This window comes from Orcinus orca, chromosome 15 (genome assembly GCF_937001465.1).
Source record: "Orcinus orca chromosome 15, mOrcOrc1.1, whole genome shotgun sequence".
NCBI classification, from domain to species: domain Eukaryota; kingdom Metazoa; phylum Chordata; class Mammalia; order Artiodactyla; family Delphinidae; genus Orcinus; species Orcinus orca.
In genome coordinates this window covers 3,473,533-3,499,583 of record NC_064573.1, presented here as the reverse complement: position 1 = coordinate 3,499,583, position 26,051 = coordinate 3,473,533, and the positions used below count along the sequence as shown (strand labels likewise).

Sequence of the window (26,051 nt, the reverse complement as noted above, 5' to 3'; positions counted from 1 at the left end):
TGGTAGTACATACGCTTTTTTTTGGTTGTTGCAAATTTTACAAATATGATCATATGAACCCAGGTCTTGGGCTCCTCCGAGAGCTTTAGAAGAGGTCCATGCAAGTGAGGGGCCCAGAATTTAAGTGTCATTAACTTAACAGTAAATCTGCTTTTATTGAGGACATTAACAAGACATTTAAAAAGTTCTTAAACATAGCTCTATTATTAGAGGTTCTTACCATAGCTCTATTATTAGTGTCTATTTCTACATATATCTACTAAATTTTGATTGAATGTTAGACATTGTGTATAAAAATTGTTGAGACTGAATAAAATCATCTTCCTTTGGAGAGAGTTCACAGGATCCTCCTCTGGGTAGAAAGTCAGGGAAGGTTATTCTAATACAGTTAGGGGTTTCGGTGGAAACGTTGGAATTTTTACTAGGACTCTTCCTCTCTGGCAGGCTCTGAATAGCTATCTTTTCAGAATCTTGAAACTGCTTAAAATTCCCATTTGGTGTTAAGCAGCTTTCTGCGTAGCTTCTTAGCTCTTTGCCTTGTGAAGGCTAAGAATTCAGCAACTGAATGGGGATGAAGAGGAAATGATTCTTCTCTGAGTTTACTTTTTTTGCATAGCTCTGACTCTTAGAATCATAATAATGTTTCACATACCACCTCCTCCCATTAAATAAATAAATAAACAAATACATATTATTAACCAGGATAAAGGAGAAACCACAAATGGGATACAAACAGTAACTTATGAACCCAATGGATTATAAATGAAAAAGTAAACCACAGTGAATGGGATGGAGAAGAAAAGAACTAATGTAAATAACTTTGCAATATAATATTTTGACTTTATAATGTTAGGCTAAAGATAAAAAGAACTTCACAAAAACACCCCAGTTAGTAAATTTGCTTCTCCCAGGGGTATTAGTTAGAAACTCTGTAACTACTCTGTGCATCCTAGGTTTGAGCAAATAAGTATATATATTGCAGGTGATGGGAACCAGGTTTTCAACATCCAGCTTTCATCATCTACAGAAAGAAAGAGAGAGAGAAGTGAGAGAAAAAGTTACAATTAAGGAAATAGGAAGACAAAAATGGAATGTTTGGTTTTTGATTTGGAATTCGAGGCATGAACTTGTGGTTTAAAATATATACAGCTAGATAACAGAGAGATCAACTCGATGCTTTGTGACACCTAGAGGGGTGGGATAGGGACGGTGGGAGGGAGGCTCAAGAGGGAGGGGATATGGGGATGCATGTATACATATAGCTGATTCACTTTGTTGTACAGCAGAAACCAACACGACATTGTAAAGCAATTATACCCCAATAAAGATGTGACAAAAAGATAATAGATGTTTAACTATAAAAAATATATATATATATAGCTAGATAGATATAGAAACAAATATAGATGTGTACATATATGTATATGTGTGTTAGTACATACACATATATTTCCTAGCTCTGTCTGCTGAGAGGGCTCAGGAGAAATTATATCTCACAGCAATGAACTTACAAAGCCCAGATATTGTTTTCTAAATACCATTTGCAATAAAATGTGCCATGGCTTGGAAAAGTGAAGGAATCCAGAGGTGGGGCAGGGAAAACGCCACATGAGCCTGGGACATCTTGTGGATCTGGAAAATAATAAAGATCTTGAAAAATGGTGGCAACATGCCAGTAGGGCACAGTAACTAACATGCAAAAACTCCCAATGGCTAAAGCTAGAATAATTTGAGCAACAAAATAAAAAAATGATGTATTAGATTATAACCCATAGAATAAAATAAATATTGATTAGTCTATGCTGATATAAAAATGAATAAATGGGACAGAAGTGACAAATCTTCCCTACAGAATAATTCAAATTAATAAATGTAGAAGAAATGAGGAAAATACAAAATCACTGATAGGCGAACCCCACGGTGTTAATTAATGTGGGGAGGACCTACTGATAGACACTGAACTCAGTGGGCAACAGTTGTAAAAAAACCCAGAATATTTGCAGATACTCCAAGGCTCTTCCCAAGGTATTGACCAACGACAAAGGAGAAATTGTCATTTTACAGTGGAGAAATATGGTAGACAGCACCCTATACAATGATAAAGGTTAACACCCCAGGTAATACGAGATTCTGGCATGATATTCCCCCTGAAAAGATGCACTGAGAAGGACACTACATCACTTCTGCGGTATTCTTGCCCCAAATCATAACCTCACTCTAATCATAAGCAAACACCAGACAAATGAAATCAAGAGACATTCTACAAATGAACTGACCAGGTCTCATCAAACAAATCAATGGTTTGAAAGACAAAGTCTGGGGAAGCATCACCAAGGGAAGTTGTTTAGGGAGAAACAGCAAATAAACACATGTGGATTCCTGGACTGGAATCTGGAACAGAAAAATGGACATCGGGGGAAATCTGTATAAGATATGTATTTTAGTTAATAGGTATACACCACTGTTAGCTTCCTGGTTTTGACAACAGCAAAATGCTTAAATAAGTTGCTCATGTTGGAGCAGTCCTTTTCAACCAAGGACGATCTTTCCCCCAGGGGACATTTAGCAATGCCTGTGGACACTTTAATTCTCACGACTGGCATCTAGTGGGTAGAGGCCATGGCTGCTGCTGCAGAGGCTGGGGTCAGGGTATATGGGAACTCTCCACACTATTTTTTCAACTTTTCTGTGAGTCTAAATTATTTAAAAATTAAAAGTTAATGTTTTTTAAAAACAGAATTTAGTAAATGCCTTGAGGGGAAATCCTCCAGATGTTGGGCATTTTACTCTGAATCTTCGTTGGAAGTACCAGGGTCCAATTATTCTCTCTCCAGCATTGTGAGATGACCCAGTAAGACGGTGAGTTTTCTGCTGGATTCTCTGAATTTTAGCCACAGCCTTCTGCTTGGATTCTCAGCCCCCTGCTTGACACCAATAATTGGTATATGCAGCTTTCACTGAGAATCTCTCCTCCCCAGGGTCTTGGCCCCTCAAGTCCTAGTAGCCTTGGTAACTCCTATAAGCATTAAAAAAAAATTAATCCAGATTTCCTATTTGTTCCCAGTGGGATCGTTGGTCTTCCACAAGCTACTCAATCACAGCTGAAATAGACCTCCCACCGCCATCTTATTTCACAGCTTTTTTGAGGTGTAACTTATGTACCATCAAATTCACTTTTTTAAGTATACAAATCAACAACTTTTGTATATTTACCTAATTATGAAACTATCGCCATGATCCAGCTTTAAAATATTTCTTCACCCCAGTAAATTTTTTCATGCCCTTTTACAGTTTCGCTCCATTTCTGCTGCAGCCCCAGAACACCATTAATTTACTTTCAGTCTCTATAGATTTGCCTTTTCTAGACTTTTCACATAGATGCAATCATACGATAAGTGGTCTTTTGTGACTGGGTTCTTTCACTTAGCATGTTTTTGAGGTTCACCCACGTTGCCGCGTGGAACAGTATGCTGTTTCTTCCTATTTCCAAACAGTGTTTGTTGTATAGATGTATGACATTCTGTTTATCCGTTCATCAGTTGGTGGATGTTTGGATCGCTTCCACTGTTTGCTTATGAATAATAACGCTGTTATGAACACTTGTGTACAAGTCTTTGTGTGAACATATGTTTTCATTTTCCTTGAGTAGATACCTGAGAATGGGATTACTGTGTCATATGATAAATTGACGTCAAACTCTTTTGGGGACTGCTGAACTGTCTTCCAAAATGGCTGTGCCGTTTTACATTTATACCAGCAATGCATAAATGTACTGATTTCTCCATATTCTCACCAAAATTTAGTGTTGTCTGACATTTTGCTTATAGCAATCCTAGTGAGTGTGAAGTGGTAGCTCACTGTAGTTAGAATTTATATTTACCTAATGATTAATAGTATTAAACATCTTTTCATCAGTACTTATTGACCCTTTTGTATATCTTCTTGGGAAAAATTTTCAACTGGGCTATTTATCTTCATAGTATTGAGTTGTAAGAGTTCTTTATATACTCGGGATGCAAATCTTTTTTAGGACGTATAATTTGTAAATATTTTCTCCCAATCTGTGTGTTGCCTTTTTACTTCATTAATGGTATATTTCGAAATGAAAAGGTTTTAATTTTGATTAAGATCAGTTTATCAGCTTTCTCTTTTATCATTTATGCTTTTGGTGTTTTATCTAAGAATTCTTAGCCTAACCCAGTGTCACAAAGATTTACTTATATTTTTCAAAAAAAATTTATATCCTTAGGTCTTACATTTAGGCCTTCATCCATTTTGAATTAATTTTTGTGTATGGTGTGAGGGAAGGGTATAGCTAAATCAGTTTTTCTCCCCACGTAGATATTCAATAGTCCCAGTACCATTTATTGAAAGGTCCATCATTTCCTCCATTGACTTTTCAAGTTGGATTTTCACTTTCATTTTATTTTCTAATTTGATGTCCCTTGCATAAAAAGGACATTTACTGATTTTTATTTTAACTTGTATTCAGTCATTTTGCTGAGCCATTTAATTTGATTCCTTTTTTTAACATATAGTAAAAATCATCTGCAACAAATGATAATTTCACGTATTCCTTCCCAATGATTTTCTTCAGAATATGTTTCTATTGCATTGATTTAGAATTCCAAAGTGATATTAAAAAATGAATTTAGTTATTCTTATCATATTCTTACCTTCACCAGAATACTTCAAGTGTTTCATCATTTAGTTTAAAATGTTTGCTGTGAGTTTTGGAAGACATATTCCCCAGCCTGTTTGAGAACTTTCTGTCTTAATTTATGATACATTATTAAAAAACAGGAACAGCTGTTAAATTCTATTCAGTCTCTCTCTGTCTCTCTCTCTCGTTTTTTTTTTTTTTTTTTTTGCGTCTGATGAAATGCTTATGTGAAATTTCTTCTTTTTAATAATTAATGCACTAAATCATGTTAACAGACTTCCTAGATTTGAATTGTAGTGTGGAATAAACCCACGTCTTCATAGTGCGTTATCCTCATTTATTTTGCTGGATTCACTATACTTAGAATTTCTTTAACCTACATCAATAAGTGAGGGGAAACTATATTTTTCAGTTTTTCCTATGTTTATCTGGTTTTGTTTTTAGATTTAGTTTCACAAATTTGTCTGGGAAGTTCTCCATAGTTTTCTATGGTGTAAGATAGTTTAACTGATGGAAAGAATTATGTGTCTCCTGAAAGCCGATAAATAATTCTGTGCCTGAAAACTTTTTATGGTAAAAATGAGAAGCTTTTAAATTCCTTTAAAAATTGTTAGTATAATAGTTTTGCTTGTTTGTTTTGTTCTTTTGTTTTTTTACCATCTCTTCCCTTGGTGGATAATTTTGGTAACACGTTTCCTTAAAAATAATCTATTTTGTTTGTTCTGTATGCTCAAATGATTGGCATGGGGCAGTGCATACTTAATTTTGTTATGATTTAAAAAATTATCTTTATTTGTTAACTTTCCTCTTTTTCCATTTCTGTTGCTGGTAATGTATTTTTATATTCTCTATTTTATTGTCGATTTTATTGGTCCTTTCAAAAAACTTCTGTTCTGCTTTCCACTAATTTCTGGTACTAATTATCTCCACTGTCTAACGCATGGTACTTGCTCCGAAGAAGTTCGTTGAAAAGCATGTTTTCAAAATGCAGAAAATAGTAGAAGCAGAAAAGCAGAAAAAGAGACTCTATATTTCTCAGACATTAATCCCTAAGTCACTTTCATGTCTGATCTTTTAATAAACAGTCAATTTTTTCCGTTTACTGAGTAGAATGTATTTTTACAATAAAATAAAATGTTGCATCTGTCTAGATGTTCAAATTGCCTTCGTTCTGAAAGATCCAGTGTCAGGTCATCGTTTACAAGTAGAGTTACTTGAAAAGCGTTCAGACTTCTGGAGAAACTCCTGAGGACTTCAGAATTTAAAAGCACACGAAGTGCGCTGCCCTCTTGAAGGCCCATCTGAAATGGAGTCGAGCGTGCTAATGGTTGGGGCCGCGTAGAAGCAGTGCCTCGCTTATTTCTTTGCCAAGTGAAAACTTAATTGTTTATTATTTCGTAGTCTCGTCCCCTCTTCATACACTCTTAGAACCCTCCCTTGGCTGCTCTTGGCTTTTCCTGGAAGAATGGCCTTTGCAGCTGTCGCCTGGCTGGGGGGAGGGGCGAGGGGGGACCTCACAGCCCCCCTGCCCAGGGACTGGGGACATCGCCGCGTCCTGCGCCCTTAGGACTGAGGTCAGGCCTCGCCTCGAATAGGTTTCGGCAAAATGTCTGCCAGCGAAGCGTTTCCCCCGCTTTTGGAGATAGTAAGCAGTATTCCTTTGCTTTGTCTGCACTTCCGGGGGGAGAGAAGGTGTATCTGCGAAGGATGGCGTTGTGAGCTGAAGTCTGAAGCTGCCGCTGCAGACTTGAGACCAGGACGGCTTGCCCGGAAATTAGCAGGGTTCAGAGCCGCCCATCAACCAAACCCACCTCCGTGCTCATGCTCCAGCCACATTCTTTGCTTGGGGAAAAAAAAAAAAAAAAGACACCCTGGATCCATCACTTGAAGTAGCCACAATTAGGGGAATTTCGGGACTGCGTTATTCTGAATCCTTTGCTGTGATAGCGGAGGTGAGTATGGGGAGGGGCAGAGGTGGGGTTGAGTAGACCCTTCAGACACCCTCTCGTCTCCAGGGCAGGGAGTTCTCTTGAAAACACGTGTGAGGCTCCCCTGGAGCAAGTTTCAGGTCCTTCTTTTCAAGGTCACACACACGCAGAAGCGACCCTGGCTCTAAGAACCCAGGCTCTGTGCAACTGGAACTTTCTGAGTCACGGTTTTGTTTTGTTGTGTTTTGCTTTCCTCCTGGGATTAGACAGAAGTTGGACATAAAAGGACTTTTTAAATCGGCCTGCCTTGGCCTCTCCCTGTGACATTTCTAGCTTAGTCATCGCCCTGCCCTTAGCAACACTCGGTGGTGCAGGCAGAAAGGTGCCTTTCGCTCCCACAAAAGCAAACAATCTTCTCCTAGGCAGGGATGCCATCACTGGATCATTTTTCCTCCCACTTCGGCCAATACAGAAATAAGGAATGGCATCCAGCGTGCTGCTACCCGGCGGGCGCTGGGCCTGCTGGGTTCCCAGGCCCCGGGGGGTGCTGGCTGGCTGGGTGGTGGCTTCCGCCATGGGGCCTGGCCGCCCACAGCTGTGCGGCCCCGAGTGCAGGCCCAGCCCATCCATCACTGGGGCCCCTCGGCCAGGAGCTTCCTGGCAGACAGGACAACCTCCCAGCCCGGGGCCTGGTTCTAGACAACCCCTCCCGCGCACCCAACGCTATCAGTCAACTTCTGGGTGAACTCCGTTTCACCTCCTGACCTCCCATTCACCCCGGACAGACATGAAAGTGTGAACCGGGCCTCTGAGGGGCGAAGAGGCCTCTTAACCCACCCGGCTCCTCCCATCCACGCATCAAACACCCGGCCTCACCCCTCCTGCTGCCTTGTGTCTCGACGCGTGTGCATGAGGCTAGCAGGCAGCTGCCCACCTGAATAAACGGGCCCTGGGCGGGCAGAGGGATGCAGGACAGCCGGAGGGATGCAGGGCGGCCAGTCGGATGCCGAGCAGCTGGCAGGATGCAGGGCAGCCCGGCAGAAGCGGCTCAGAACACATCAAACCAGAACACACAACAGAGCAGAACACGCTTGCCACCTGCCAAGTCTCACAGAGTTTTTGGGAAAGAAAACGGGCCCAGAGTGGCCAGAGTTTCTGGGGAGGAAGCCCATGGGTAGCTCCCCGCCAGGCCTTGGTGGGGCGGGGGGAGAGGCTGGAGGCCCCTTTGGAGGAGAGATCCATTCTGCCCCAGCGGGTGGTGACCCGGCCTTTGGAGCTGTCCGGCTTGAGAGGTCTGAATGTCAGTGTGCTGAGAGATTAAATGACTTTTCCCTCTCTTCGAAAAGGCAGGTGTTAAAACGGAACAGTTCTTCCGAGACGGCCTCAGTGTCCCCTCCACGCGGAGGCCGTGGCTTCCCCTCCAGCTGGGAGTCCAGCTCTGCTCCGCCGCCTGGCTGTCCTTCCTCGCTCTCCAGAAAGCCAGTGGTTCCCGTGATCTCTCTGCCTCAGTCCTGCACTCAGGCACACGAGTGGCCAGGGGTGTCGTTAGTGGGCGTTGGGGGCCCCTAACCTCTAGTCCCTAAAGACCTGCTCCAAAGCCTGGTTTTGCGTGGCGTCCCGGAGTCGGAAACACTAAAGGTGGGTAGTTAGAGCTCGTGCTAAGAAATGCTTTCCTTCAGCGGTAAAGAGAACAAAGGAGAGCTCTTTCAGGCTTCAAGCCCTGCCAGAGGGGAGGGCAAGAGAGGGGAGAAGCCACAGCTCCAGTGAACCCGGGAGGCTGGGGTCAAGGCCTGGGCGGCTGGCGGGGCTGGTCGGGCCCTGTCTCCAGAGAGCCTCCAGGTGGAGGTGGGAGAGGGGTCACGGGTGTGGAGGCCAGGCCGGGGCTACACCTGCAGCAGTTCTGTGGGTGGAGGAACTGTCCTGAGAGCCCCAGGGCCCAGCCTGGGAGGCCTCAGCCCCGGAAGCACAGGGCCCGCAGGAGAACTCCGTGTCCGGTTCCTTATGGCTTCTAGGAAATGACAGTTTTGAATGAAAAGAAAACCATCACTTCGAAGCTTCTTGTTGAGCATTCTTCATACGTGTATTGATCATGTCGATCTCTGACAGGCATCTAACAGTGCCTGGATTCTGGACTCTAGAGCCGTTTCTCAATTTATTCCCTTCGTACATATGAGTATATTTCCATCCTCTGAAGGTCTCAAGTTACGATCATATTTCCTGTCACCTTATACTTGTTTGCTCTGTTATATTGGGTATATGGGGGACTCAGTTTGTCCCGAGAATGGATAAAAGTCGTGGTATCATTGGACTCTATCTCAGGACTTAAAATAGATTCTTTTGATATAGATATAAGATATGGTTTCATATTTCTAGACTCATGCATCACACACCAGTTCAAACAATTATAAACTTCATTAACTAGAATAGTGTTGTTTTCAAAATAGTCGTTTGTTTGGGGTTGAATTCTGTCCCCCTAGAAAAGATGTGCCGAAATCCCAATCTCTGGCACCTGTGAATGTGACCTTCTTAGGAAACGGGTTATTGTAGGTGTTGTTAGTTAAGATGAGGCTGTACTGGAGTAGGGTGGCCCTAATCCAATCGGACTGGTGTCCTTATAAGAAGCGGAGAGAGATACTGAGAGAGACACAGGAAGAGGAAGCCCACGTGATGACGGAGGCGGAGATGGGAGTGATGCAGCCACAAGCCAAAGACTGCAGGACAAACGGCAGCTGCTAGAAGAGGCTAGAAGGATCCCCTATAGCTTTCAGAGGGAGCACGTCCCTGCTGACAACTTGATTTCAGCCTCTGGCCTCCAGAACTACGAGAGAAAAAAATTCCTCTTGCTTTAAGCTACCCGGTTTGTGGTACTTTCTGACGGAAGCCACAGGCAACCATACACACCTCTAAGAAAGGGATAGGATTACCTTACTTTTCCCAGACTTATCTGATCAGAGAGCATCTTTGTCTTCGATGGTGTATCCTGAGAGCACTTGGCCAGCCCAGTGTGGCCATCCCTGCCTGCTGGGATGGCCTTTTTTCCTCGTTTGATTCCTGCATCCCTTAAGAGCAGGGTGGTACCCAGGGTAACGGCCCCCCAAGGATGTCCATGCTGAATCCTGGAACCTGTGACTATGTAAGTTATGTAGCAAAGGGCACTTAAGGTGGCAGGTGGAACTAAGGCTGCTGATCTGCTGACTTCACAATAGGGAGATTGTCCAGGTGGGCCTAGGGTAGTCATGAGGGTTCTTAAAAGTGAGAGAAAGAGTCAGAGAGAGACAGAAAGATGGCAGCAGGGGATGGGCTCAGACCACGATGCTGGCTTTGAGGGTGAAGGAAGGAGCCACAAGCCAAGGAACGTGGGTACCGTCTAGAAGTGTGAAAAGGCAAGGACATGGGTCGTTCCCAAGAGCCCCCGGAAAGGAATGCTGCCCTGCTGACACCTTGATCTTGGCCCAGTGAGGTAGGTTCATGTTGTGCTTCTGACGTGTAGTGCAGTAAGACGACACGTTTGTGCTGTTTTGAATCACTGAGTTTGTGGTAATTTGTCATATCAGCAATAGAAAACGAACACAAGCTGCTAGTCAAAGAGTTGTTGTTCTTTAGAAAATTTGTCTTTTGATCTGGAAAGTCAAATTTAAGATTTTTTAGAATCTGTTCCAGAATATTCTTTATATCTGCGTGAATTTGTCTCATCTTAGACTCAAGAAAAGACCATCTACGTGAGTGTTTGTAACAAGACAAGCACAGTATGGTGTAAAGCCATTTTTCCCCTGGTGGTTTTGCCCTTTTCCTGGAAAAGATTTTATAGACTAGCAAAGTGCCGCTGTGGTTCTGTTTCAGATCAACTTTCATGTTCATGTTGCTATTTTCAGGAGCTTGAGATCATTTAAATCATTTAATGTGATTGGAAGTGTAACGATGAAAACCTGGTGTAGCCTCCTTCTAATTTGTCATAAATTTGCTACGTTATCAGGTTAGAACATCAGCTCTGTTTCTTCCCTGTTTCCCAGTTCCCTTGTCTCTGCTCCCAGTTCTGTTATTTGAGCTTCTGGGTTTCCAGGTGTCTGTGAACTTCAGCGTTTCTCTCTACCCATGATAGGACCCATGTGCTTCTTTTCAACAGTCACCGTGTATGGATGTGATACACGGTCAGGATCCCACCTTACCAGGAGGCCCGGATGCACCCTCAAGTCATTGAAATGTATCTTACAGAGCTGAGTCTGACAGGCCAAATAAAGATGTTAGATTTTTCAGGTAAGTGTTGGAAAGCTGTAATAACGATCTCTCATCTTCCTGCATGCAGAAGCAGGTCCCCTTGCCCTAAATGCAAAAAGAATTTCTCAGAAAAGTGAAGGGAGTGAGAAAGATGCTGTGAATTGAGATGCTTCTTAATCTTTTTCTCTCCCGCCCGCCCTCCCTCCTTCCTTCCTTCCTTCCTTCCTTCCCTCCCTCCCTCCTTCCTTCCTTCCTTCCTTCCTTCCTTCCTTCCCTCCCTCCCTCCTTCCTTCCCTCCCTCCTTCCTTCCTTCCTTCCTTCCTTCCTTCCCTCCCTCCCTCCCTCCTTCCCTCCTTCCTTCCTTCCTCTCTCTTTCATTTTTATGCACTGAGATACTCCTCATGGCACCAGAGAGGAGTAACTGCTTGGGGTCTGCAGGCCAAGTCCACAGCAGCCCAGCTCCCGAAAATGAGGATTTCCGTTCTCACAAAATTCACGAGGCTTTGGCATCAGAGGTCCAATGTATTTTAACAGGAAAGTAAAGATTCAGAGACTCATCAGCGAAGTTGCTTGTCCCCTGGCCCATTGCCATGCTGCTCTTGGTCTTGGCTTTCCTGCCTGGTGTGAAGCTCCCCACAGGGCAGCATGTTTCCAGATAGACTGTCAGCAAGGGGCCCAACAGGCATGCGGTCGAGGGTGCTGAGAAAAGATTGGGGAAACAGACACATGCACGCACGTGCACACACAACATACAACACATGCCTGCCCCATACACGCAGACACACAACACACATGCATACTTGTATAACTGCTTGCACATGTGTGCACATATACCGCACACACGATGCGTACACGCACGCATACGCACAACACACACACACTTGGCTCCGCTGGGTGGAGGGGTAGCTACACTGAGTAACTGAGAAGATGAAGCATAACACTTATTCCACAGATGAGAAGCACAGTGGTTCCCCCCTTATCTGCAGGTTTGCTTTCTGCAGTTTCAGGTACCCGAGGTTAACCTTGGTCTGAACATTTGAAATGGAAATAAATAATGATCAGTTTTAAATTGCAGAAATAAACAATTCATCAGTTTAAAATTGCAGGCCACTCTGAGGAGTGCGGTGAAGTCTCTCTTTGCCCCGCCCAGCATCCCCAAGCACTGCCCTGGTCTGCGCCTGACCTTCAACCATCAGCATCATCACGGCTCAATGATCCAGGGTCACCCGAAGCAGATCCTCCTGCTGAACTACCATCGGAAGGTCAACGGCAGCTTAATGCTAGATCACAATGTCTACGTCATCCACCACACCTCATCACAGAAGCGCTATGTCATTTCACGCCAGCGCACGGAAGGTGAGTACAGCACAATCAGATACTTTGACAGAGAGAGAGAGAGAGACAGACCACATAACTTTTATTACAGAATATTGTTATCACTGTTTTATCATTAGTTATTGGTGTTCATCTCTTACTGCGCCTAATGTATAAATTAAACTTTGTCATAGGTCTGCATGTATAGGAAAAAACAGAGTATCTATAGGGTTTGGTACCCCACCATGTTTCAGGCATCCATCAGGGGTCTTGGAATGTTCCTCCGTGGATAAGGGGGTCACTGTAGAGTGAACGCAGCTCTCTCCCCAGGGGAATCAGGCAGGTCAGGTGTATAAGACATGTTGACTTAGCAGCCTCGTCTGTGACCTTGCTCCTGGCTTCCCCACCCCCATGGTAGATGTGTGGAGACATCCCTCGGGGAAGCCTGGTATCTGAGGGCAGGGGACCATCTCTCCCCGGCCAGGAGGCTCCGTGGCTGCTGGATTAGCCAATGATTTTGGGGTCTGCAGGGTGACACATTAGGAGGGGTGTGCTCAAAGGTTATTCAAACATTTCAAATAAAGCATATTTGAGCATGGGAAGGCCAAGGAGTGTTAATCAAATGTCAGCACCAAGACACTGTGTGGGCTATTTCTGGAGTGTTTGCAGAGTGGGCCTGGCTGGGGCTCTGCAGGACGCATGTGTCCCCGAGGGAGGACACAGGCAGAGCCCTGCGCCCATGGCCCGAGCACGCGGGGCCCCCGGATGTGGTGCAGGGACGGGATACTCTGAAACAGACACAGAGGACACGCACATGTGTGGACCACCAAGACCGGGGTCTGTTCCAGTCTGCCCTTCTTGGGAAGTTCGATTAGAAGGAAATATTCTGCATAAGAATGATGGGCACAGAGAAATGACTGACGTGATCACATGCCGGTGATGGGCACCAATCGTGGAAAAGAAACATCCTCCTACAGCCTTCACGTCACAGACTTCGGCCCCAGAAGCGCCTTCCCTGCCACATCCGTCCTGCGTCCTTCCACATCTCCCTCCCAGTCTCCTTCCCAGGAAACCGAGCCCGAGATGCCACTCTCTCCCCAGCTCTGATCAAAACAGCTCTGATCAAAACCGCAGCCCCAGTCACAAACTCAAGAGTCTTTTGACAGCAGCAATTAAGCAACTTAATTAATGAGTGAATAAAAATGATAATATTTACTGAATGGAGCATCCTGTTTTGCTTTTTTATTCAAACTCTGCACCTGAAGAATGCCACCCAGGAAGCTCCCGGCACCCCTGTTGCTGTGCAGGCTTACAGCTCTGTCTCCCTCTGTCTCTGTCTCTGTCTCTGTCTGTCTCTCTCTCTCTCTCCCTCTTCTCTATCTCCTGCCTCCTTTTCTTTGAGCCCCATCCACACCCCAAGGGAACAGACCCAGTAGAAGATGATCATTCCTGTTTCCTGTTTCCAAGGGGAGTAAACTCCTATCTCGGTCAGAGTCTCTATTCACCCCTAAAACCCCTCATTCAAACATGAAGGACAATTTCATGATACTTTCCTGAGGCTGAACTTTACATCAAAGTGGTGATTAATTACCGATAAGGGTGTAATAGAACACTAAAGCATTTTGTAATTAACCAGCTTAGGAAGACATCCTCCATCTCTCCATGAGTGACATGCGCACAAGCCCTCACGCGCGCACAGACACACACAGAGAACTTTTGGAAAAATTCTTTATCTGGCTATTAATCTCAGCAGTGCCCTCAATGTATTACATCCTTTAAAAGCCACATATATTTTCCTCAATGAAATATATAATCCGTCTCGAGTGTAAGGAAAGCCCCATACATAATTACTTCATCGTGACAGACAGTGAGCTTTTTAGCTATTATTTTTGACGGTGCTGTCATGGATGCCAGGTGTATACAGCGGTGGGAACCAGCCAGCGCTGGGAAACCCACCTGGAGAGCAGGTTCCTTTCTTCTCTCAGAAAAGGTTCCCCGAGTTTGACAGGTCCACCATTCTGGTTAAGCTTAATTAGTCAAGAGAGAAAAATAACTGACTTCAGAGCGTGAGGTTTGGGGCTCCCCCTCTTCTTCCCCTTTCCACTCAAAATGTGACATTCTTTGGAGAAGACACAGCTCCAAGTGGGATGTGCGCTTCGCGTTTTTCGACCCTCTCGCCAATTCCCCCGCGGGACCCGCTTTTCCTGAGGCCCGTCTTGTGTCTCCCTGGCCGCCTAGAATGTTCCAGCTTGTCCGTGGAGCCTCTACACGAGCAGAACTGATGTGTTGGCTCTGAGAGAAAGACGGATTTATTACGGGAGGAAACTGGCTAAAACGGCAGCCACCAGGATTTGAGTTGGCTGGAAGAGGACGCCGTCCCAGTAGTGGGGTCACACGGCCCCCATTTCTCTGTCTCTCTGTGTCCACTCTGTTGCCTGTGCCCTTCCACACCAATGCTGACCGTGGCCATGGAACTTGTCCTGGCCGATGGGACAGAGTCCACACAAGCTGAGCTGAAAAACGTGCTTTTGTGTTTCCACTTTCTTTCTCGGACACTTGCTCCTCTCACGAGGACGCCGGCTTGTTGGAGGGTGTGGGACATACAAAGGGGCTAACCTGCCCAGCAAAGGCCATGCCCACCGGCCAGTCCCCAGCGAGCCGTCCGCTGGGGGCAGGTGAGTGAGTCCAAGCAGGGTCAACAAAATGGCGCGGTTGAGTCATAAACTTGTGACAAACGATAGGTTAGAATTTAAACATGAAGCCTCTGAGTTTAGGGGTGTCTTCTGATGCCCTAGTGGCTTGCTGGTACCCAGGGCTCTTCAACACAAAGGTTTACACCTCCCATCAGATGGTAACCACTGCTAGGGCTCTCTCTCTCTCCCTGTGGCCCAGCAGATGGTTGACACCTACTCACCAGCAGGTGTTCGCTGTGTGAAGGACAATTATGGAAATCGCAGGATGGGGAGGTGAGGGGCCAGGCTCGCAGGGAGGGGTGAGGAGGGGCAGAGAGGTGCAGGCTCTCCCTGGAGACCACTGCGGACGTTTCTCTGTGGCTATAAAGTGTAGTCACTGTTCAACTAACCAAACCTCCTGCATCTGTTTCTACTCAACTAGTTAAACTTGACAAGAAGACAGGATGAGTCCCAGTGGGGAATCCGTCGTGGTGAGCACTGAAGAGAGAAGGGCGCCAGGCGAGACCCGGCGGGTGGAAGCCTGGTCTCTCTGTAGAGTCTATGGGGGCAAAAGACTGGAGGGGGCAGAGGGCTGTTTAAGGTCTGGTCCCCGCCCGTCCCCAACCCCAGGGAGATGGACCAGCATCGTGGCCAAGAGCTTTGGTTTAAAATCAGACCCCCCAAAAAATAAAATAAAATAAAATCAGCCCCACCTTAATTCACATTCTGCCTTTGTCAGCTCAGTGGCTGTGCGAGCTCTGCCCCCTTACCTGTCAGAGGGTCCCTGTAAGGACTAAACTGGGGCACAGCGTGGCTGGTCACACACCACCCCTCGGCACAGCAGCCAGGCACCGTTTTCATTATTGACGTTGTGCCTGCGTCCAGAGAAACTCCTGGGTTCTGGGGTGGGTTAGGGGTCCCAGCCAGGAAAGAAAGATGCATCTCAGGGGCACAGTCATGCTTACAGAAGAGCTTGAAAAGGGACGGTTTGAATTGTTGAGAGATCACTGCAGGGTCAAGACCCCCATGGGTTTCCTTGCTGCCATTACCTGGGCTGTCACCACTGAATCAGGCGATCCTAATAGGAAAGCCTTCAGCGCCTTCAGTTAGTGAGTTTATAAATCACGAGATTTTAAAAGGAAAAAGTGACAAGAAGCAGAGTGGGTGCTGACGATTCTGGAAGGGCAGCCTGGGGTATCGACAGAGCCCTGACAGTAGAGTTCCCGGGCCTTGGAGTCCCGGCCGGTTACCACTGGATACTGTCCTCGGACAAAACACCCAGCTTCTGTGAGGTCACAGTCCCTCACCTGAACCTGGGAATAATTACAATCGCTTCTCTCTCTGTCTGTCTCTGGAGTAAGGTGAGCAGCACATATGGCACTGCTCATAAAGATGGTTTGAAATCTGTTTGCTGCTGAGCAAATGTGTGGAACCAATAATACTAAGGCTTTAGCAACTCCCACTTGCTGAGTGTTTACTACCTGCCGGTCACTGTCTCTCCACGGTGTGTCATCTCCCTCGGTCTTCACAACCATCCTGTACAATGTGTTCACTTATTATCCCAATGTTTCAGTGACTTTTAATGTCGTGATGTTATCCATCATGTGTTGCATTCCATGCCACTGTGTTTGGCTGTCCACGCTCCCAAACACTGGGTCATAAGGACGTTAATCCTGTGACTTGGGCTCTCAAAAGCTTGGGTTGCTACGTGTCGTGTCTGGGATCAGCTCAGGGCGATGGGCCTTTGCCGAGATTGAAGGGTGCCCACTGGCTGCAAAACTGGTGATGGGATGGTTGGGCATGACCGCCCCCCCCGCCCCCCCCCGCCATACGCACCCAACATAAAGCACACTGGCATAATGAAATCCTGATAGATGGTTCCCTCCTGCAGATGGAGCACATGTTACAAGAAGGGGCCAATCCACACTAGCCACTTGGATTTGGTGAGGCCGTAGGCAGACGTCCAGAACTTTCCACCAGCTCAGGGGCTGGGCCTCCTTGTCTCTGTGTAGAGTTAGCCTTGCTGGGTCATGCAGACAGGACTCAAGACGATTTCCTTTTCTTCTGAATGTCCCTTTGATTGCTCTTTGTCATTGTTGCCACCTCAATTGTCATTTGAGCTGAACATCAACTAGAGACCTGCGTGATCCATGCCACATTCTCTTCCCCTGCTGTGATTACATGCAGGTCAGGATTTCCCCCTCTTGTTTCCCTGATACTATAAACCTCTTTTTTGGTCCATCCTAAATACCACAGCTGGACCTCTGACGCTGTTTCAGCTGTGGGACACACTGCTCGTACACCCTGGGCAGTACCGGTTCTGTCACTGCTGGCAGCCCCACGTCCCAGGTCCAGACCTGTCCAGACAAGCTTGGATCTCCTCCATGACACCCCTGTCCCGACGTGGACACTGAGACACATGCACACGTGCGGCCCCAGGTGCTCAGCGGCAGGCTTCGGGGGGTCTCAGGCTGAGCCCCTGCTTGGCACCCTCACCTAGTCTGTGCTTCAAGTTACACAGGAAATGGGAGAATTCAATACAGTTCTCAACTCCCAGCCACCTGCTAGCTAATGAGTGACATCATTTAACACTGTTTTGAAAAGAGAGATTTAAAGTTGTTTTGAAAACTGAAGGAAAAATACAAATGTTTCAGTGTTAAACATTTTGTCCAAACACTAAAATGTTAATGTCTGTTTATTATGACAGTTCTACAGGAACCGAGCTCAGAATGCCTGGGGTTGTCAATGAAAATCTGAGCACTGAGTTTGGTAAACATTATGGCAGTAGAGACGCAGCTGAAAAATCATTTAAAGAAAAGAAATGAGAGGTGTTCGAGTTTCTTCAGATTTCCCCAAATTCACTCAATATTTCACTTTCTTTTTTAGTCTTTTAACTAAAAATTTTTAAAAGGCCTCAAATTCTCTCCATATCCTATAATTGTTATTTATTGTTTTCTCTGATTATAAAATATATGCTTTCAGGAGGAAATTTGGAAAATACAGAGTTGTGAAGAGTAAAAGAAAAATCACCCCAAATACCAAACTTTAGGAACAATTGTATACCTGTCCATATTATTTTGAAAGATACATGTTATATTCCAAATGCTTAAAAACAAAATTTGGACAGCACTTTAAACAGAAAGTTGTATCCTGATTTTGTCTCTTAATATTATAGTTTTCAAAATAGGGGTTTTATTACGTTTATTTTTCTTTATTACACAAGCTCATAGATTCTTTATAAGAAAAACAAAAATACAGAAAATAAAGGTAAGGAAATAAAAATCAGTAAAACTTCCTTCACTTAGAAATGACTACTGTTATCTATTCGGTTTTTTTGTTTCTATTTTTATACACTTTGAGTAAAAATAGTATTATATATGTGTGTAAGTATATGTATATAAATATCATTATATATTTATATAAATTATATATGATAATATATCTTATACAAGATTATTTAGTTTATATATTATAATTATATATAAAATATATTTATGTAAGTTTATGTGATTATATATAATGCATATAAATATATACACATATACACTATATACATAATTTACATAATGATTTAATTTTACAATAAATAATATTATATAACTATAGGGAATAATATTCCACATGATCATTTTTATTAGCTGCGTGGTGTTCTACTGTTAAGTAACCTAACAAATCATCTATTATCAGACAGCTAGATTGTCATTTGTCTTCTATGATTTTTTTTTTTTTTTTTTTTTTTGCGGTACGCGGGCCTCTCACTGTTGTGGCCTCTCCCGCTGCAGAGCACAGGCTCCGGACGCGCAGGCTCAGCGGCCATGGCTCACGGGCCCAGCCGCTCGGCGGCATGTGGGATCTTCCCAGACCGGGACACGAACCCGTGTCCCCTGCATTTGCTGGCGGACTCCCAACCACTGTGCCACCAGGGAAGCCCCTTCTATGATTTTTAATGAAGCTACAAACATAACTTGTGGCTAAATGTCCATGGAGACTCCCTAATAATTCATTTCTGAAATAATGCAAAGAAGTAGAATTTTAGGATCAAAGAACGAAAACATGATTTTTTTATGTTCAGCTGATATTCCCTTATATGGCTCTACCATAATTTACTTAATAATTTTCCCATCTTTTGACATTTCATACATGACAATGAACATCCTTGAAATTTTTGTACTGATTATAGGTTGTTAGGATAGCTTTCTTGAAGAGGATATAGGGTCAAAGGACATGAAGTAATTAAAGGTTAAAATGGAAATTGCCGGATTGCTTATCTCTAGAATCGGGGTCTGAAGAAATAGAAATACACTATTTTGGTATTTTCCCTTTTTTTTTCTGTCTTAGTGAGCCATACTAGCTACCAAAGTAACCTAATACTAATCCTAATAATTGTATGGGATGGAATGAGTGGTTTGGAAAGTACATGATAAAACAGTGTGCGTGTGCGCTGGTGATATGAAGTCTTGCTAGAAGGGAGAAGAGAAATAAACATGGGAGTACAATGGAAGAGGGTGAGGTGATAGAAGTAGCCTTGCACACAGACACTCCAGTTGGTTGTAATGGGGATCGACCTGTATTTGGACTGCAGACCACTGGGATTAGCATCTTTAGATGATACTCCCTGGGAACCACACACAAACTGACGTGAGCAATTTCACATGAAAATTTGGGTGCAAAAGAAGCAGAAGCAGAGAGAAAGTTTCTGTCTTGGCACAGAGTATCTGAACTGTTAGTAATGGAGCTTAGGAACCTTGTTTACTTCTGGAATTTAGATCATCCACTTACATAGCTTACTTGGATTGAGAGTGTGAACAGTCAGAGGAATGATCTAGAGATTCTGCATGATAGTCAAGTTATCAGTAGTAAAAGTTTAGAATTTTAATGAAAGAAAAGGTCTCACAAGAGGTAACAGGCTAATGAAAACCAAACCGATAATCCCGTAATGCAGAATTTTCTTCTTCTCGCCCCAGAGGCAGCTTCCTCAACACCGGTCAGCCAATTGCAGGAACAATGCACGTGGCGGGCACTGTTCTAGGACGTGGGCTAGATTTTGGAAATACTGAGAATGGAAGGCGAGGTGCTTGCCCTCGTGCTCACGGTTTAGTAGGCAGATGGACGTGTACACTGATGATTGCGTTACCATATAGCAGGTGTAGTGGAGGCTATACATAGGTTTTTAGTTCCTTTTTTTTTTTTTGCGGTACGCGGGCCTCTCACTGCTGTGGCCTCTCCCGTTGCGGAGCACAGGCTCCGGACGCACAGGCTCAGCGGCCATGGCTCACGGGCCCAGCCGCTCTGCGGCATGTGGGATCTTCCCGGACCGGGGCACGAACCCGTGTCCCCTGCATCGGCAGGCGGACTCTCAACCACTGCGCCACCAGGGAAGCCCTAGTTCCTTTCTTTGTGCCATTCCCTCACAGTAACTTTGACACCTGGAAAAATCTTATGCAAACAATACAGCTCGTTGAAGGCATTTGGAATTTGCCAAGGTTCCTTCTGTGGGCTGTGTCTGAGGAGACATTACAGCCCTGCAACCCCAGCAAGGACCTATACCATGGCTTTCAGAAGAAAATGCGTAGGGAAAATGAGAGAACTCAGGAGATTGGCATAGACTTTCAGACTCTGCAAGGGAATGGACAGACACTGTCCTTGCCTCTCTCTATGGCGTGGGTCGGGTGGGGCTGGCGGTCATGGTACGAGGCAAAGGAGCTCCATCCTTCGCCCAGGTGGCCTCACCATGGCAGAAACGTCACATCCTGCCCTTGTCATCACACGTCACCGTCCACAATTGCTCATCATCTCTACACAGACAGCCCTGGAGGAGATCAGCAATGGCCATTGCAATTCAGCAGATACACTTCATCAATTTTAATTACGTCCCCCCGAAAATGAGCGATCAGAAAACACAAAACATCTGCCACCCCGATCAGTTACATTTTTCATACAATAAATCATCAGCAGCGTCCAAAACCATGGCTTGAATCACGGGAGCACGTTAGGTCGTGAAGAAGGAACGCCATCCATCGTGAGATAGCTGCTCGGAACCCAGCCCTTCTTCAGGGTGTGGGAAGCAGGGCAAACGGACTGGGGTGCACCCAGCAACTTATAGGTGCGGTGGAGAGCAGTTTGGCCTAGTCCCCTTAGCTGTGAGTTCCCGGGTCTTATCTAGAAACTGCTAATTGGTCTCTCTACTATATTGTGTCCATAGTTAAACAGGAGCTTGTTTAAGTGAAGGAATATTTGGCCAATTATGACTAGGAAAACCAGGCATTTGTCACTCAAGTGGCTTGTTTATTTACCCTGCAGGTAGTATAAAGAGGCAGCTTCATTTTCAAAAATCAATTTTTATTAACATTATATTCATAAAACTCCCATTTGCCTCTAAGCATTTTCCACGTCGTAAAGCATGAGGTGGGAGCATTCCCTAGCGATGGGCCTCCTTGGCAAAGCTTGGCAGGCACAGGCCCTACTGCTAAGGAGAAATAGCGGCTCAGCTAAGGTGTCCTGAATTACCCAGGCCACAGCCACAAAACAACCTGTAATGGACCCCCAGGAAGCAGATGAAATGTCCTAAAGGAAGGTCTATACAGCTGCCTGATATGTTACCAAACCCTTTTTTTTTTCCAATTCATTTGTGAGGTTTTCTTTCTCTGTCTCTTTTGCAAACATCTGCACCTCTATAGAATGAGAAGAGCGATTGGGAGTAATCCCACTTCCTTTAGGAGAGAAGCCTCTCTTCCTGGCTTTAGTGGAGCTGCTCCCTGATATGCAACGTCAGTGACACTGCGTCCAATAAAGAAAATGCCCATCGAGCAAAGGGCTCAGAGGTTGATCCAGAGGTGCGTGTGGTGGGAAGCCACTGGTTCCGTGATTCCTGTCATTACATACGACAGGAAAAACGAATGACTGTTACCTTTTTAAAAGTCAGAGAGACATTGGGGTATTAATTCTAGGTCTTTATGGTTCAGGACACTGGGGCCCACAGAGGTCAAATGACCCGCTCAGTCACCAGTGCTCTGTCTTCACAAGCTGGGTCTCCTGAGAGCTGGTCGAGCACTTATCTGCTCATATTCTCTTCTGGGTGTATCGAGCATGGCTGTAGACTCTTCTGACCCAAATGTGTGCCTTTAAGACAAAGTATTCACTTGTGTGGTACAGAGTTGAACTGGGAAATATAAAAAGGATGGTGTAAGATATGGTCCACCTCTCAATAAGACAAGCCCCAAACCCGAGTGTCTGTGGAACAGTATGTGAGCGTGTGATGGGAAGAGTGAAATGGAAAGTGAGATAAGATTGGTAAGTGTTATTTTGAGTTTCAAGGCTCCTTCTCTCCCTGCCTAAGGTGCCCCTTTGGCCTTGATTCAACACGAGGATGCCACAAGCATCCTTCACTGTCTCTTTGACCACTTTGGACCACACATTCCAAAATTTAACAGACAATTCTCTTCCTGTCTCCCCAAATTCTGACTCTATTTAAAGATTCTGGTTGGTGTTTCTTCCTCTCCAGGGCATGTCCCCTTTGACATGGTCTCAGGACACCCCACAGGTGTACAGGCCTTTTTCAGGCTCTGACAAGGTGTGCCTGGGACCCACTTATAAACATACTGGACCCAGCCCCTTCCCACAGGGTGTACTTGGAACTCACTGCTGATTTTGACATGATCTTTTACAAGTTGCTTTTGTATCTCCCCTTAAAGGGAACTGAGATGCCTAGTAATTTCAAACAATACACATGACTTAATATACCTGTAAACTTGATAAAATCATTAGAAGACATCATTCAAAGTTAATGGACATTTAAGAAAATCTCTAGTAGTGGTCATTCTTTTTGTAGGCATTTTTCAAAAATAAAATCTTAAAGTTTACTGAACATTTTTTTTTTTTTCTCTATTCTATTTTGAGTGAGGATGTCCTGGCGGCCTAACATTCTCTTCACAGATTCAATTGGATATGGTTCTCCAGTGTGTCTTGGCTCTAATTATAGTAGAATGTGCCTGCGAGGTGTCCAACAGCTGCCACGTCCTTGTGAAAGGTAGCTGCTTTGGAAAGTTAGTCTGGGGCTAGATCTCCTCAGCAAAAGTGAACTAGAAGTTGCCACATTTGTCTAGATAATTAAGAATGCGATGAGGTAAAAGTGGGTCTGAATTTCCGATGGACACTTTCTTCCCTGCTTGGATGTAATTGAAAAAAAATGCAATTGGTTTGACATTAGCATATTTCCACCTCTCAGAAAAAAAATGTTTTTCATTGTAACCATATCTGACAGGTCTAGAATTCTCTAGAAGACTGAGGGTCCTATTTGCCTAACAGGGAAATGTTCAACACACCTGTAGAATTTAATATTGAAGGTGGATGATATTTTCTTCCCGTTGAGTTTGGTGGATGTTTCTGACAGTGTGGGGTTATGAATCGTGATTCTTCTCATAAGTTTCTAAAATCATAAGAAAAGAAAAAACCAAAGAAAATTTTTTGGACACATTTTTCCGTATTTTTCATCTTCTCCCAAAGCATCATTTTTGGGAAATCCTGAAGAAAATTTATTTAACTTTAATAGTATAAGAGGCTAAACTGTTATAACTCTCTAAGCAATTTAGATATATTTTGGCTAAATGAAAAACAGTAATATTTCGACTTTTTCTGGTCTCGACTTTAATAAAAAAGGTCTTCTGAGAAATTTGAAGGAAAAAATAATAAAGAAGATGAATGACAGGTGCACAGTGGGACTGGTCCCGCCATGGGGACTAGTGACCCTTCTTTTCCTCACCCGTAAACACAGAGCATCCAGTTGGAGAGGTAGTTCTGAGATTGTTGCTTTGTTTATAGTCTATAAAAACAAACAAAGCCACCAAAACACATTCACTCACGAGCACTCAGCCAGTGCCACATCACCTTCACATCAAAAAAGAATGTTCCCCAAGTGCCTCTGAGAAACTCTTCCGTAGTGGGAAGTGGTCTGGGAGCCCTGTCGCCCTATAAGTAAGCTCATCTGAGGACCGAGAGCTGGATCAGAAAAGAGCAAGACAAACATTTAGGTGGTTATTTGAACACATTTAAAAAACCCATTATGCGATTAATTGTTGACAAATGCCCATAGGAAAATGGAAAAAGAAGAAAAATGAATGAATCAGGTGAGATTTACTTATATTTTAATATCAGTAATAATTTGCATTATGTTTGATGAGTAAACATCCATACAGATGCTCCTAATTCCATAGCCCACCGAGCCTTCGTAAAGGACAGGTAAGAACAACAGGGGCCCCATAGGTTCATGGAGTACTCCCTGTGTCAGGCTCAGCTGTGCTAACGCCTAAATGTTGTTACATTTAACCTCCTCTGAAGCTTGGCTTGACTATCAGATCAGGAAACAAGTGTCAAAGACTTAAAGAACCTAGGAATGGGGTCATCGGGGCACATCACTCTTCTGTTTACAACCTACGATGGCGTTCTAATGGCTTCAAGTAAAACATAACTATGTGAACATGTTATAAGCGATGTGTACCTATGATGATGTCCTCTTCCACGTGTCCATGATAATGAAAAGTCAAGCCTACTCGTTTGTCTTCCTACCATGTACCTCTGTGTTTATTACTTCCCAAGTTCCTTGATGATTACTTTTCTTAGCTCTATGAAACTGATCAAATTGGTGACCAGCTTGTTATCCTTTGGTTAGCCTACTTTATCATGGTGATGAGGCCTTGGTCTGATTCGGCAAATACCTGTGCTGCCACAAACAGGGCCACTGATGTTTGGTTCAATGACTCAGCTTCTTTCACTTTCAGAATCTTCCTCAGTCACTGTCCTAAGACTATCTTCCAACCGCGAGAGTCAGCCAGCTTTGTAACGCCGTCTTACAGATCCAGTTCAACTTTTATTGGTCATAATTTGTTTCACTGAATTTATATGACTTTCAAGCCTTCAAAGTTAGTGACGCTTTCAGCCAGGAGGCATCTGTTTACAGAGCAGAGTGGGTGGTTTTTGGAAGCCTTGCCATGTTAGAACCAGGCTGGGGAGACACAGGCAGATGCTCATTGAATCCGCATTTCCTACTGAGAATGCAGTCCTTAAGACTTTGAGCCCTTTGCCAATAGGAAAAATGAACACCCCTTAACATTGAACCTGCCCCAGTACTGTGATCTCTGTCCTGATGCCTTCCAATTATTGTCAGTTTATTTTTTCCTGACGTCATGAGCGATGTGCTTCTGACACATTCCTGCCTTGGCCAGAAAATACACTGCCCTTTCCTGTTGTTGCTCTAAACCATAATGAAGACAATAGTTGTGTATTCACGCTCAGCCATGATGTGGTGAGCTGAATTCTTCCTCTGAGCCCAACTACGTGGGGAAAAATGTTTCTCATGTTCAGGAAACAAGTTTTGTGTGTCCCCTTGGTCTCATCTCTAAATGCCCTTGAACATACCAGTTTGGACAAATAAGTCAGAAATAGACATCTTCCCTCTCCCTACCTCTGCCCCTACTTTGTCCACCTTCATGGTGCTTCCAAATATAGATTACACAAGCAAGCGTCACAAACCCAAAAAACCAAAGACAAAAAAAAAAAAAAAAAAAAAAAGAACAGAAAACAAACCACTGCTACCCACAAAAATTAATTGTGTTTTCCATGAATGATTCCTTTAGAATTGATTAATTTTATATTCTCCAACAAATTTGTGAAGGTAATACACAAATATACAAACACACTGATATTCCTGAGTTTGAGGAAATATCATAGCTAGCGAAAGTACTGATTTAAAACTCTAAAATAATCCTGGTACCCCAAGCTGAAGGATACCTCAGTCAATGATTTGCTATATCTGTTAACATTTTGACAAGATGTGTGCAAGAGTGCATGATGTTTGTATTTGGAGCACTTCTCACCTACCTTTTCTCCCTCTTGGTTCCCCTGAATCCCGAGTACAGAGAAGTAGCTGGCTGCGTGCACCCAGGGTTCATCTTGTTTGGAGGCCATGCTCGCTAAAGCAAGAGGAGCCAGTGTTGGTCAACCTCAGCATCTTTTGGGTCTGATGAAACAGGCTAATCATGGATCCACAGAGAAAATGTTAATTTTGACTGGGAGCCCTGCCATTCTGTGACTTTATTAGAAATAAAGAGACGTACGGTTAGCCTGAGGATGTCTCTTTTCTTTAAGAAAACAAAAATGCCATTGATAGGATGTCTCTAAAAGGCTACTTCTTATTCACTTCATGTCCTTCCAATGTTCCTCCACTATTCCATGTCAGGGGGAAGGAGTTGGGATATGTTACTACAG

General features: G+C 44.2%; 1 long non-coding RNA gene across 3 annotated transcripts; it reads left to right on the top strand.

Moving 5' to 3' along the window:
• The first annotated feature begins 8,253 nt into the window (after positions 1 to 8,253).
• Positions 8,254 to 25,801, top strand: LOC125960283 (uncharacterized). Of its 3 annotated transcripts, none has more exons than XR_007471563.1 (4): positions 8,254 to 10,051; positions 10,715 to 10,845; positions 11,882 to 12,162; positions 25,703 to 25,801. It is a non-coding gene; the product is annotated as an uncharacterized LOC125960283 (long non-coding RNA). The 3 variants fall into 3 exon arrangements; XR_007471564.1 differs by having other exon boundaries at positions 8,255 to 10,051; positions 11,913 to 12,162; XR_007471565.1 differs by lacking the exon at positions 25,703 to 25,801 and having other exon boundaries at positions 8,260 to 10,051; positions 11,882 to 13,340.
• Positions 25,802 to 26,051: the final 250 nt, after the last annotated feature.